Here is a 15,115-nt window from a genome sequence, read left to right as displayed (position 1 = left end):
GATCAAAGAGAGTAAGTGCCACCAAGTGGGAAGCCTTGTCCTGAACGCCCTGGCTCCTCCAGCCTCCTCCAACGCGTTCTTCTCTCTGCCGGGCTGGTGCCCAGCCCTCAGCGAGACCCTCCTGCCACAGCAGTGAGTGCCCTCTTTGCCGGGGTGCGAGGTGGTGTCAGCATGTGCTTCAGGGTGGCACGATGAGCTGCTAATTAACAGGAGGTGAAGGCAGCCGCTGAGGAAGTACCTGATTACTCCATAGCACAGCCAAAGAGGACGTATGAAGCCTCTGTACGTTAAACACAACTTCAGGAAAATGAGTCACTTCCTAGGCTTGCTTGCGAGACAACAGCTCTTGATATCCAGCAAAGTTGAAGGAAAACCTGGAAAACCAAAGCTAAGCTCCCGAGTTAAAAGTTCAGATGCAAGAGGCAGAGAAGTGTAAATACTTTCAGTTTTCCTCCTTGCTTAATTGCTTGCAATTCTTCTTTTTCCAAGCTGTGATTCATATGTTCGTACCCTCCTCCCTCAAGAGAGCGCCCCGGTACCACAGCGGGGCCATGGTTCGGAGCAGGTGCTGGTGCAGCCGAGAGCTGAGCTGTGCTTGTGGATCCAAGGCTGGGGGGGACAGTGCTCCCAACTGGCACCCCTGCTCTGTGAAACGTGATGGCATGGGAGCAGCAGGCAAATCTGCAATACGGAGCACAGCACCTGCCACTAGTGCAGAGTAATAGGCACCTTCCCGCAGAGGCGAGTTTTATTTCCCTGGAAATAACAGATTGCCACCATTTTTCACTTCTATAGATTCGTTTTTGTCTTGCGCCCGTATTGATCTGTTCCACTTGGTTTGGTTTTAGAAATAACTTTCTTATGCATGCAGCTTATCACCCGCGGGTCCCCGCTTGTCACTCCTCAGCAGCCGAGGAAGGCTGGGCCAGGGCGGTGGGCTGGCGTGGAGGTGGGCACCGACCCACCTGGTGGTTACATGGGCACAGCCTGGGCTGACGCTGTTGGAAACACTCCGCAGAGAGCAAACAAATAAAGCTTGTAAGGGGATAGTTATGCCAAGAATAATGAATATCAGCTGTTCCAGAGGGAAAACTTAACTGGGTACTTAGGTGTCTGATAGTTAACTGATGTTATTTTCTTTAATTAACTTCTGATAACTCTCCTTCCTCTCCGGTGTGGCTACTAGCGGAAAGGAGACAGGGGACCCTGTAATGTACCCTACAGAAAGCTACCTGTAAGGCCTTCACTTGTCACAAATCAAGTTTTTCTTGTCCCCTGCTCCCTCAGGTAGGAGCTGTTTCAAATGACAGTGAAACATTAGAAGTAGGGAAAGATAGAGGTGTGTTTTTTTTTTTTTTTTTCCCCTTCCTTACTGGTTTCTGAAAAGCGTGGTTTATAAGCTGTCAATCATTTCCAATGATCTCAGTCCGGTGTTTATTTAAAAATCACGTTCGGTGTAGCTGGAAGTGTTGTTACTAACTGATGAGCAAGTCTGAGTGCTGAGAATGAGAAATGATTGACGTTCTTTAAGGTAAAGAGGGAGACTCTTCATCCAGCAGAAGCTGCCACTGCAACAGATGCTGTTATAGCTTCTGACACTGATCGTGATGAGTGGTGTGTAATGTCAGTAAAAGATGAGAGGCTACAACAACAAAGTGAAAAGGAAGCCTCTGAACATGAATCCCATGGCACCCTGGTGGCAGTTAATAGCCATGACTTTCCTTGCTAGAAATATGACTTAAAAAGGTCAGGCATATATTGGTTAACTTATCACCTATTCAGTAGAGAGGCACAAGAGCTCGCTAATTAGTGATCTACTATTATTTGACTCTGGGTTAATTTATATTTATTTATTTTTGATTTTTACTTCCTTTTTCCCCCATGGCCATTGGAAAATACGTTGCCTGGTTCCGTTTTTTATTTCTGGTTTTCCTTTAGGTTAAACACAGTAGATATTTACAGAGAATAATTCATAGCAGACCTACACGTGGTCCTGAATACTACCTTGTACTCGGGGGTAATACAGCATTTTGGACATCTTGCTAGCAGCAAGTTTCCACGTGTGGTTATAAACTTTCTCCCTAAGCAGGAATAGTTTTAAGCTTAATACCCCCTCCCACATTTTGCTATGAAAAATCCCTTGCCAGGCATATTGGAGCAACGTGAGTCTGGTCCAAGGCTCCCAGGAGCAGACTGGGAGCTGTGTGGAGCTGGACCACGACTCCCAGCCTGAAGGAAAGCTCCCTTGAGCAAGGGGCAATGAGTTACCATGGGCAAGGGCCCTTTTGGGGAGCAGCCTTTCACTGAACCCCAAAATTGTCGCTAGGGTTCACTTAAGGAAAAAAAAGGCAACCCCAAAGCCAAAATAATCCCTAAACACAACAAAAAAAAAGCACATGGATTTTTTTTCTAGCTCTTTCTGGAGGGATATTCATCTTTAAGCCATGGTTTAATGCTTGCCCTCCCAGCTTTAGTCTTGCAAGTGGAATTGAAGACTTTAAATTGTTCTGTAAGTTGTATAAATATTGACACTGCTACAATGTGTTAACCAGTCTCTTGTATACATTAGTAGTAAAACTTGATCTGGTTATATTCATGTACCCACTTGATGCGTGTGCATGCGATGGGAGTCCAGCGGAGTGGAGATGCAGGGCGCAGAAGTGACACGTAGCCCCTTATCTTGCGCCATCTCAGCCCTAGCAGAGCTCCAGCCGCACGCGTATCCACCACACGTGGATGTGGCCCCGACTCCTGTGCTGGGGGCTGTGTTGCACGGTTTGCTGCCTCCAGTGAGCCGGGCACAAAGCTGGGGAATAACCCACCAGTCACCAGTGGGAGCTAGGTGGCACAGCTTATGAGGCCACATCCTGCAGCCTTCACTGGGGCTTGACTGGTGGCCAAGCACAGCGAAGTGCTGCTCGGGAAGCTAAATCCAGCACTTACCTCTCCTCCCGGCAGAGCAGGGCCACCTCCACTCCTGCCTCTCACTTCTCAACCTCCTCTTTCTGTTTCTTTGTGCTTCCACTTCTTTAATTACTGAACTCTCTGTTGGACTGTGGGGTAGCTCTAATTCTGTTTTCTTTAAATGCGAGAACCCTCCATGCTGTCCGCTTGGGGATAGCGTGTTCAACAATGTAATATTTCTTCAGAAAAGTACTCTCTCTCACATGGACAATTCTGCATGTGTTTCTCCAGGAGCGACAGCAAATCTAGTTTGAGGGTACACGTTTTCATACATTCAGACTTTAAAAAAAAAAAAACAAAACACAATCTTCTTCCTTATTTTCCTCTTTCCCTTCTTGGCTTGCTTTGGGTCTCTGTGGGATACGTGCCTGTATCTGTCCACACCCAGGGCACGTTGGGGATCCAGACACGTTGTGAAGGTCTGGATTACCGTTTCACATTCTCTCCTGTTGTTATGCTGCCCAACGAAAATCGATACGGAGCTGGACACTAGGATCTGGGTATGTTTTAAATTGTAACTCCTGTATTAGTCATGATTAATATCTGTAATTAACACCATAACTTTGTTTTTCCAATGCTGTGGAGGGCTTGTTGCAGTGGGGGTGTTTCTGAGAGGCTGCGTGTAGGTTGCCCCCAAGTAAGCCAGGCAACAATTTATTTGCTTCCCCTCCCACTTCGGGGCATTTGCCTTAGGAGGTAGGTGACCTCAGCATTCTGCACCCCAAGGACCATGCCATGATTTGTAAAGCATCTTCACCTGGATAGTAGGAATTACTGCACATAGACTTTCTCAAAATTACTGGTCTGCGAGTGGATGTGTTGGCCAGCCTCATGCTTCGCCTGCCATTTATTTTGAATTTTGAAAGCTACCTGCTGCCTAGTGCCTGGTGGTTACAGTTATTTTAGCCCATAAATTCCAAAGTCCTTCAAGCCTTCTGCACTGAGACTGACGTTGTGCCTTCTCCACTGTAGGAGACAGTGGTAGTATCTTTTTGCTATTCTTTGTCACACGCAGAAAAATCTGACTTTTCGGAAGGCCTCCTGGAGAAATGCTGGTAAGGCATCATTGCTCTCCTGCTAGATGTGACCACCTCCAGGTGCTGTTTCTTTCTGGAGTTTCTGTTGCTTTCAGCACACCAAACAAGGCTTCCCTTCTTACTCCAGCCTTCCCCTTAGGAATTGTTCCTAGTTCAAAGATCTTTCTGTAGGGCCACTGGCCTTCAAAGGAGACCCTTCCTTTGTACAGCAGCTTTGATACAAATGAACCTCAGAGGTTTAACTGCCAGATAAAAGTAGAGTGCATTAACCCCCACAATTGCTCTAATGAAGTCAGGGTGAAGTTGTGAAGTCTGGGTCACAACTAATGGATGAGCCATTAACACCTCTCAGGCATAACAGCACTTAAAAATATCAAACAGAAAATGCATTTAGTGACTTTCAGGTGCAGAAATAGTCGTGGTTTTTTGAGAGCAAGCAGTCATGAAAAGATTGCAATTGCACTGCCTCTCCCCCACCCTGCTTCCTGCCTTCCACATATTTGTGTTTAAGGTCAACTCTACTCTGGAAGATTTTGCCATCACGAAGCTGCAAGATGGTAGAATAGTTTGGGTTGGGAGGGACCTTTAAAGGTCATCTAGTCCAACCCCCCTGCAATGAGCAGGGGCATCTTCAACCAGATCAGGTTGCTCAGAGTTCCATCCAACGTGACCCTAAATGTTTCCAGGGATGGGGCATCTACCACCTCTCTGGGTGACCTGTTCCAGTGCTTTGCCATCCTCACTGTAAAAAAAATTTCTTCCTTATGTCTGAATCTAGCCCCTTGTTCTACTGCAACAGGCCCTGCTGAAAAGTCTGTCCCCATCTTTCCTGCAGGCCCCCTCTAAATACTGAAAGGTTGCAATAAGATGGCAGGGAACTTTTTTTTTTTTTTGAAGTGCCTAACACTTCAAGAAGTTTTGTTGATCCAGAAACTTTATTTCAACTCCAGCTCTGATCAGCAGTTCTGTACTGGTAGGTATTTTTTCTGGCTTATTCACTGAACTTATATTGGAAAGGTTTGAGGTCCTACTATCTATTAGAAAGGATTTTTTCAATAGGTAAGGTAAGTTTTGTGGCTCTTTTTTTTTTTTTTCCCTCCAATGACAAGGGTTTGGGTTAAGACCAGCTGCTTTCCGCAGTGAAGCTGTGCCCCATGGGTGGACAGGCAGGGGGAGCTTGTCCCAGCAGAGTAAGGTTTGTAGCTGTTCTGCTGCAGAAGTTCTTACTCCCTCTCAGTCTGCTTGCAGAGATGGAGTGACTCATTTAAACAACTGAGAAGGTGTAATTGAATGATGGAGGGTGTTTCAGAGGATTAGCGGGCTCTTACTGGCGGGGATTTGCCTGCTTGGACTGGGATGCAAGCTCCAACATGGTTTTATGGGGGTGAAGACCTGAAAAAAAAGGCTCTCCAAGGTTTTCTTGAGGTTGCTTCTTTTCACAGGATCTTTTACAGAAGGCCTGGTCATGCTCTATGCCTTGTCCTGGACCTTTGGCACTAACTGCAGCCCAGATTTTGTTCTCCATAAAACAAAGTTGTTGCATGCTTTTTTTTTTTTTTCTGGCAGAAAATTGCTTGAGTCGCAGCTAGTCTGTGCACAAACCCTTCTATGCTCCCATGGCTGGGCGTCTGCAGTGTTCGCACACGAGGAGAAGCTTGACTTGTGCTTGGGATCTCCTCAGCAGTCACTGGTTGGGGAGCTTGTGCCGATGCCGCTGAGCTGCTCTTCCCTGTGCTTCTGTGCTCAGCCCTTACGGCCACCACTCTCTTGCTAGTCTCTGCGATGCTTTTGTCACAGGCACCCCAGAAAGACGCTGTTATTGTGCTTGGAGAACACTTCCAAGCTGTGTTTGAGCATGTGTGTTGTATCCGTGGCCTTGTTGCAGCTCTGAGTTAATTGTACCTGCTTGGGAGGAGAGGATGTAGTCAATCAGGGAAAGTGGGGGCAGAAAGCTGGGATGGGAGAAGGCTGGGAACCTGCAAGCATCCAGGCAGAAGCTTCAGATCCTGCCTCAAGAGTGTGCACTTAGTTTGGATGAGTGTATAAGGCTGTAAATGAGGAATTCCCTTTTAATACCTCTTGTAACGTGTTTTATCACAGCACAGTGTGTTCAAGCTTTCGCCTGTGTGTGGAGAGCCTCCCTTTGCCAGGTGTGACCAGCCTGATGCAGACAGTCTTACAGGAAGCCCCTGTGGAACCTGGCTTTGCTGTGCTCGTGTCTCCTGGTGCTGCAGGTGGAGGAAACGTTTGCACAAAATGCTCTCCGCTGCTCCTCCAGCGTACTGGAGCATACAGGTGGGATTAGCGAGTCGTAAAGGAAAGATGTGTGTTTTAATTTCCTGCCAGCAGTTTGTTAGTCGATAAAATTGAAATACAGAAACGTTATTTAAGCCTTCTTCGTATCGTTGTTCTTATACTGAGCAAACGCTGCATACTAAATTTACAAGGTGGGACGAGAGCAGAGTCGTAGCATTCCTGGTAAAACCCTGCATGGTGGGAAGGTGTATCTTGTGTCTAATTCTCCACTGGTGTGTCAAATCTGTACCACTACCCGCATTCAGGAGAAGGAGCTGCTGCTGTAAAACTACAAAGCCTTTAGACTTCTCGATGAATCCTTAGGGTATAATTTAAGGAAACAGGGTCATGTGTTGGACACTGTGTCTTGCACGATGGTGTCATTATCTCTTATGTATTAGCAGGCTACTAATGCTGACATCTAATTAGCACCAAGAAACTGATTAACTCTCAATAGGGTCAAGAGAAAGAAGAAAAATAGATCTCAGGCAAGCAATTAGGTCATTTATTTAATAAATTAAAATACTTGTGATTATAAGCTCACTCTGGCAATTTTTTTTCTGTGCTGCACGGCTGATGGCAGAAACAATGATAAAATTCAAATAGTAAATGTAACATCATGTTAACGGCAGCGTAATCAAAACAGATAGAACACACAAAAACCCACTCGAGCCTTCTCTAATGGACAACTTATCATCCAAAACAGATGCATTTATTAGGGGGAAAGTTACATTCAAATACCAGTAAAATAAATGGAGTCTGTTCAGATTTCTTATTCTTGTGATTGGGTTGTTCCACGCTGCGGAAGCCAAGTACATAAAATATGCTTCAATACACACTTGTTACATGGCAGACACTTATGTTTATTGTGTATCTTTTGCAGACTAATCTGAATGCTCAGAAACGGCAAGTCAGATAAATATTGAGCAGGCAGCAGTCACCATCTTCTTATATGTCACCCTTGCCAATTAATTTTTTATTTTTTTTTAAATAAGGCAAAAAAAAAATATCTTTTTTCCGTGACAATGAAATGTAAAATGCACATCCCTATGTTACTGGGCAGAGCATTTGACCCACAGAACCTCATGTTTACTGCCCTCGCTGTAGGGCCCCAAAGGGGTTTGGCTTTTCATGCAGTAGCGCTCCAGAGCCTTCGAACAGACCCGTCGCCCGTGCTCCCTTCTTGCATGCTCAGTTTAAAGCATTTCTTAATTGGGTTCATTTAAATGCTAATTTTATTGAATGCGGACTCCTCTAAATCACTGAGGTGAGTTCTTGCCAGACTCCTTCAGCAATAATAATATTTCAAAAGGTTTGAAGTTTGGATTAGGTTTGGACAAGCACTGGGAGGTCTGGTTGTGTGTCCAGCATTGACTGCAAACCATGAGGCTTCTCACACCTTGCTTTCTTCTGGCTTCCTGTGCAAGACCTCCTCTCCCCGGCTGCAGGTTCAGCTCCTTTGTCTACCTCTTTAAAGTCCTCTTGCTGGTATTTAAAGGCTATCTTTTTTAAAAAAAGTATATATATCACCACCTGATGTATAGATACTACAAGGAAAACCCCAAATTCCTGTTAACTGAGAACTATGCAGCCCTTCACAGCCATTTTTCAGTTTACAAACAAAACTTTTTGGCACGAGAACTGCATTTTAGTGTACAGCTGATGGCACCATGTAGTTACCCAGTGTATGTCACAAATGCTCCATAGCAGGAGAAAGCAGCACTTAACACGCTTCTGCAGGTATCTGTGGAGGCTTTAGACTGCGCTGGAGACTTACCGAAGTGTGTTGGGTTTTTTTTGTTCAACTTAGAAGGTAAAGTTTGTGATGCCCACAGTAAGAGGGTCTGCTGGAGGCAGCAGCTGGTGGCACACTTTCTCCCCTTGCTTTTCCTTCCTGGGCTCTAGCCATGTGAAGTGCAGGTTCTGCTCTTGCTCAAAAGAGAACGGATACCTTTAGAAGATGAAAAGGATAGTCAGACTTTTTCTAAGGCTCAAGATTAGTTTGGAGCTGGCGGTGACAGGCTTAGAGGGAGCTTTGCTGCTTTTTCCCAACTTGCTCCAGTTGCGGTGAGGACAGTGGCTGGTGAGGGACCTGGTGGGATCCTGCTCATGCCCCCATGAGCAGCCTCCAGCAACTGCCCTCTTCCTACTGCTGCCCCTGAAGGCATTTGCCCCAGCTGCCAGCATCACCACAGGCACAGGGAGGTCCTGGCTGTCGCTCAAAGCATCTCAGGGGCAGGGGAAGTGCCTGGGGAGTGAGGCTGAGTCGCTGCTGCACTCCTGGACCACCGGCAAGACGTGGTCTGGTGGGTCCCTGGAAGCAGCAGCACTCTCGGGCTGCCTCCGGCAGGTCCAGAGTTAAATAAGGGCTAACATACCTATCTCTAAATATAACAGCCAATGCAACAAAGGTTGCTTAAAGGAATGGGAAAATAACCTCTCAAAATGTTTTTCTTCGCTTAATGTTTTCCTCTTGTTGTTATAACAAATCTGTTGAGGATGAAGTAGAGTGTGTAGCATCAAGCAGTGAGAAATTCATCATTGGTACCTAGTCTTAAACAGTTGATTTTTTTTTTTTTTTGAGAGAGAATGTCTTGAAAAAGTTGTCATAAACACCAACAAATGCAAAGCAGCTTTCAAGATGACTTTTTGTTATAGGCATATTCCTGAACTATTCATCTGTGTTAAATGCATTTTGCCTTGAATCATATGTCATGTTGCCAGGAAAGAGTTGTTTCCATGCCAACTCATTTGCAACATGGGGGAAAAAAATCAAAGCTACTAACATCTGCAAGATGTCAGTACTGATATAATCCACTTGCAATGAAAAACACAGAACTGCAGGAGGGTTTGCCAAATAGACACTATATATAGGGTAGAATGTCATAAACTAATCGCCGAACAGTGCATTTCCATTCCTTTTTTGGCTGTATTCTTGATCTAATCTCTTAGCCAGAAAAGGCTTGCAGCAAAAGGAGCATCAGCAGCGTCTTCCACGTGCATTTCTCTTGTAAAGCAGGAATTACTTGGATATTTTTATTTTTTTTTTGACTCAAGCCTCCACAAAAGCCACTTAATTTAAAACACATAAGAACTTGTACAAGAAACTGCTGCTTCACTTTCCATACTATTTCCTTTCAATTCTCTCAACTGTGGGGTCTCCTTTTATAAAGATCCTATTCATCAGCAAGATTAATGAGACCTGGTGTCTGAAACTGTGGATTCCATTTCGCAGCTACTATTTCCTCTGCGTTCTCCACTCCCCCCCCCTTTACTTTTTGATAAAAGACGATTGTTCGTTTATTACCTATGTATTATGAAATGCCAGAGGCTGAGGCTCTGAAGCCTGAGCAGTTCAAATACCAAGGTATATTTAATTTTGAGATGATCCAGGCATTGTTGTGTGGGTAGAGCCATTGGAGGTGGCGGTACCTTTTTTGCTTTTGCTTGGAGATATCAAAACAGTTCTAACTTTCAAAACTCTTCTTTAATACAATGATGCAGACGCATGTCCATTATTTTATATCTGGAGAATACAGCACAAGCTGAAGTGGCCTGTCGCATGTGTTGTACACTGTGGCAATTGTCATCTCACCTCTGGTGTCATGGTATTTGCTTGTTGCGTTACGTGTGGTTTGGTTCCCGGGGTGGTGTGTGTCGGGACGGGACTGAATGCAGCCCGCACCATCTGAGGGTCCCATATGTTGGGGTTGGGGTGCCCCATACGTACCTGTGCCAGGTCCCTGCAGCAGTCCCATGCCCACCCTCCCTGCTAGTCTTGAGTGTGAGAAACGAGAAGATAGTCTCCTTACTGCAAAGGCTGCCAGACAGCATCCTCCGTGTGCCATGGGGCCGGTTGCCAGGCCGGTTTGGGGTGGCACGTCGCTTCCAAAGGGCCGTTTGCAAAGCCTGTCCCTGTTGCGCGGCGCTGGTGACGACGCGACGCAAGCCTTCCAGTTATGTGTAATTGCTAAATTTCACAAAGGAATATTCATGCTTTCTGAGTATTGCTTACTCTATGAAAGCAATTACCGGAGTTGTCACGGCGGCGTTACGCGGCGGTGAACAGAGAGGAGTTAATTTCATGGGAGTCGTCTTTGCATAAGAGAGATTTGAAATATCAAATTGAAACATTTATAGCAAAACCTTTTGTAAAGAGAAGGTCCCGACTAGATATGCTTGCTGGTAAGGTAGAGGCGGGTGGGAAGTAACTGATCTCCTGCATTTCAGATATTTCCATAATTTCACTTCTGCTATTTTTAGAACGATAAAATTCTCAAACAGATCATTTTTATACTTCATAAAGATCTCAATCCAAACTCATATAACTTTGCTTTATTAAAATGCTTCTACTGAGGCTTTTTAGTAGGTTATCACAGGCAAGCAGAATTTAGAGCAAATGTAGGAATTGATTCCTACAGCACACTATTTACTTCACTGAGTTTTGAAAGTTAAACCATAAGTAAGACCACTTAAGGATATGCAAAGTTACCCAGATTTTTCTTTTTTTAATGCTGATGAAATGCCATGAACTTTGCTATTACTGAGCAGCAGTTGATGCTACAGCACCACGGCCATATAGCACACACCTCATAGTAACTTCTGTGCAACTTTAGTGTGTGTATGTATTTATATGTGTATATATGAGCATACATATCTTGCATGTATATTAATATGCATATTAATACATGTAATAGGTTGGGTAAACAATGTGAAATTGGCTTCTGTCTGAAATACACTGTAGTTAAATCTTTGAGACAACCGTAATTGAAAGAGATTAGAGGGTATTTACTTTCTGCTGCTTAAAATGTATGTGCTTTGTACAGTGACAATAGCATCCTTCTAACTAAGCAGTTTCTTCTTTTTCCTGTGTCTGTACTACCTCAGCAGAGCAGGGAAACCTCTTTAGAAGAGGAAAATATGACTGTAAAATGATTTTTTAAGAGTTCATTTGAACTCAGTCAGGCACAACACCTAGAAATGCTTTAAATTGGATTTTATTTTTTTTTTTGAATCAGATTTCAGGTTGACAGTGTCCTATACTGTTATGCTTAGAATTATAACCTGGAATTCTGTCGCGCTTTGCCTGTTGCCGCTCACAAACAAGTGCTGCATCTCTTTCCCTCCACGCAAACATTAATGCCACGAGAGTAGCTCAGTTTGAATACACTGAGCCTTGGAGAAGACTGAGTATATTTTAAACAGGGTTTCAGCTTCAAGAAATTACAGGAGGAGATCATCTTTATAAAGAAGGGCTGAGCACGGTGTGCTGGTTCAAAGGGAGGACCGGCGCAGCAGGGATGTCGGGGAGAGCCCGTGAACCCCCCTGCCTTGCTCGTTACTCCCCAGGCGGGAGGAAGCCAGCCCTTCATCTTCTCACCTTTCCGCCCTCGCTAATGACGGTGTGGGCGAGGCGAGGTCATGGTACAACAAGAACAACGCTGGCCTTTCCGCAGTGGGGCTCAAAATGCTCCTTGTGGGATAATTGACGCAGTTCTGTAATTACAGACACTTAGCACGAGGATGGATGCGCTCTTGACCAAAGGGGTTGATTGTGCCACGCTTCTCACTCAAAAAAAAATATTCAATACTGCTTAAGTATACTTCTGAGAGAAAATGGCTGGCCGTAGGACACCACAAGTTTCCAGGTTAGTATCCCATATGGGTTCAAAATGCAGAAATGTCTGCAGGGAAATGTGTATTGGCAGAAGCGCACGGTCCTGAGACACCCCAGCCTGTGCCACAGCTTCTGACACGTGCCACGGTACCTGCAGCAGCCTCTGTTCTCATTCTGGGTTTGGCTATGAATAAGGTTGACCCAAAACATAAAGTCACAGCATTTGGGCATGGTCGGGCCCTAACAGACTATTCTGGTAGCTAGGATTTCTTAAAGAGCAACTCTTCCTCTTCTTTTTCAGAGAGATGAATAACGGCAGACAAAGCAATCTGCTGTTGACTGTCTTTAGCCTTTTGTTTCATCTGAACTCCTGTGGCTTCCCCTCTCTGAATGTCAGGCAGTGCCGTTGCCCAGGTCCCGCTCTATCGCCGTGCTGAGCATTTACCCTCCATCTGATTCATTGTAGTGACTTTTTTAGTTTTTTTCATCTGAATTTGAGATGTGAGCTTCTGACGTTACTGCCGTGTCACGGCCATCGCTAATTTGGAGTGACATGCATCGTGGTAGGTTATTCAGCCTCTGTTTTTTCCTTTTAAAAGTTTTAAACCTATGTTTGTCTGCTAGGTAGGACATTGTCCTCGCTTAACAGCAGCACTTCACTGATTTTGCTGTGTTGTGATGACAGGCTTAGTTTTAAAGTAACATTTGTGTCTGCTACCTGGATTTCCTAAGGCAGTGGTCACTTGATGAAATAAAGGATTGCTACAAGGCTCTTTTATTTGGAAGTACTTTCCTTGCTCTTGGCTATAGCAGAGATAATCTAACGGGCTCTTTTTACTTAAAAAAAAAATAAAATCCAAGATAGTTTGATTTTTATCAAGGAATATGCTTTGTTTCTATAAATCAGTTGCTGTTCTAAAGATCTTTGACCTATCAGTACGATATGTTACTGTGATTTTGATGTTTCCTGCGTGGGGAGAGCGTGATGGTAAGGTCCGTAGGCGATGTACGTTGATGCTCTTTTCTGTGAAGACTGTGGGCCGGTGATACCGGTTTGGTTTTGAGGACAGGTCAAACACACAGTTATCTTGTCCTTTTCTTTGGTGTAGCCCTTAAGTATTTCTTTTCTTAGCATATTGACATGGCTAAATTCATGTTGGTTTCTGTGATCTTTCATGCTCTTCTTTATAATAAGAAAGCTTCATTATGCTTTCACCTGATAATTTAATGTTTTTGATCTATTTTGGAAACCACCTTTGAAGTTGGAGCCCTTGAGCATGTTTTTCTGACTTGGATGAGTTTTCAGTTACAGACTTCAAGAAAATACTTTTCAGAGGGTTTCAAGCCAATTGTTGAAACAAGATCTTTTCAAAATTGCTAATTCATCACTTGTTTGAAACTGGGATGTCTTTTACACCAGACCAACCATTTCAACGTAACTGAGCCCAGGGTGAGCATCCTGTAGCTGTCCTGTTTACTGTCCCAATGCACTGCACACTATAGTCTTTGTGACCTTATATTTCTGTATGTCTCTTTTTTCTATTGCTTCCAGTGAAGGAGTTGCTTCTTTTCATTTAGAGAAAACATACATGTTCCTCGAGTTTCCGTGTTGTGCGTTTTACTCTTTGCTAAATATATCAGCTACTACTATCAGGACCGAATATGAACTTTTTTACCATTTAAAGGCCCAGGATGTCATTACTCTTACTGCGAATATTTTTGGCTAGAATTCTTTCTCAATAATTCTTTTTTTAAAAAAAAAAATAAAAAAGACATTCCCGTTTCCAAGATTTCCAAGAATGACATTCAAATCCTGGCACTTGATTCTTTATTTGTTGTAAATCCTGTTTCTTTAAGTCTTGATTTCATCATGATGAGCTTCAATGGGAGAAGGTTCCTGCTGTAGACTTCAGTGGGCTGCACAGGGCTCTTGCTTAGGAAGCCATCAAAACCTCTCTCATCTTTATGTTCTAGTACTGATGCTAGTGATTTAAAAAAAAAAAAAAAAAAAAAATCAGGTTGCCATTAGCAATAAAATTTTTCAAGGTGACTGAAGTGAGGTTTCTGTACCTGTAATTTTTCAATTAAACTTTTATTTTAAAAATAAAACAGCCAAGGAACATGTTCCTCTTGCAGGGCTCTCTCTGTCTTGGTAGTTTTGAAAGCACTCGCCTACTATTTTGTTCTTTTTTTTTTTTAATTTTTTTTTTTCATCATCTTATGCTATAGGAGCCTTGCACCAATATTTTGGATCAGCTTTTTTCAAGTGCTCAGCCACACTTAAGCTAGATGAGGTTTGTGAGGAGCTATACTTACATAGTTTCAGAGAGACAGCAAGCTTTGAAGCATTTCTTGTCTGAAGAAGGATTTGTATGCCCAAACTGCTTTTCTCCCTCTGTTCCCATGTCTGCTGTAAGATATTACTTCGGCTTATAAAACTTGTTTTGCTTGCATCTTTAGATCATTATGGTTACAATGATTCTCATTGCTACAGATATATTTAGGCACTCAATATTTATTTCAGTTGTAGAAGTGCCCACAATGGGTGCTGAGTCTCTCCAAACACTTAAATGCAGTCTTGAGGAGTTTATAATCCCCTGTTCCCAGGGATCAGCATCTGATGCTTGTTTAAATGTCCTCCTGTCCACTGAGGGAAGTATTTGTGTTGGAGAACCATGCAAGTTCTAAGGGTACCTGTGTTCCCTCCGTCTCTGGTAGATAAGAAGCATCTCTTGTGTGTCTGCTCAGATAGGTTTGCTTTATAAGAAAAGAGGGTTTGATCAAACATAGTCTGTTTAGGTTGTAGTCGGCTTCAGATACTACCTGGTTAAACAGCAAAGTACAACACCTACAGTTCAAATGTTATTTTTGCACAGATTGCCCCTCTAAGAGGTTTCTGAGACACTAAGCTTCCAAATACTGAATTGAATGAGTATTTGCTTGTGCCCTGATGAAATCAGGCTCTTGCTACCTGATGGAACTCGTCATAACATTGTAAATAGCATTGCACCGCAGAGATGCTAAGCGCAATAGCTTTGCTTCCCTCACCTAAACCCGGTGTTGTTCCACCAGGTTACCTACTGCGTGTAGGGGAGCCCCTACAGCAACAATAAATGTCATGCCACGTTCTACTTGCAAATAGAAACATATCTGCTTTGATTTCCCTCTGTAAATGCTTTGTTCTGTATTGTTTCAGCACGCT

This window comes from Larus michahellis, chromosome 8 (assembly GCF_964199755.1).
Source record: "Larus michahellis chromosome 8, bLarMic1.1, whole genome shotgun sequence".
Taxonomy (NCBI): domain Eukaryota; kingdom Metazoa; phylum Chordata; class Aves; order Charadriiformes; family Laridae; genus Larus; species Larus michahellis.
This window is presented reverse-complemented; position numbering follows the sequence as displayed.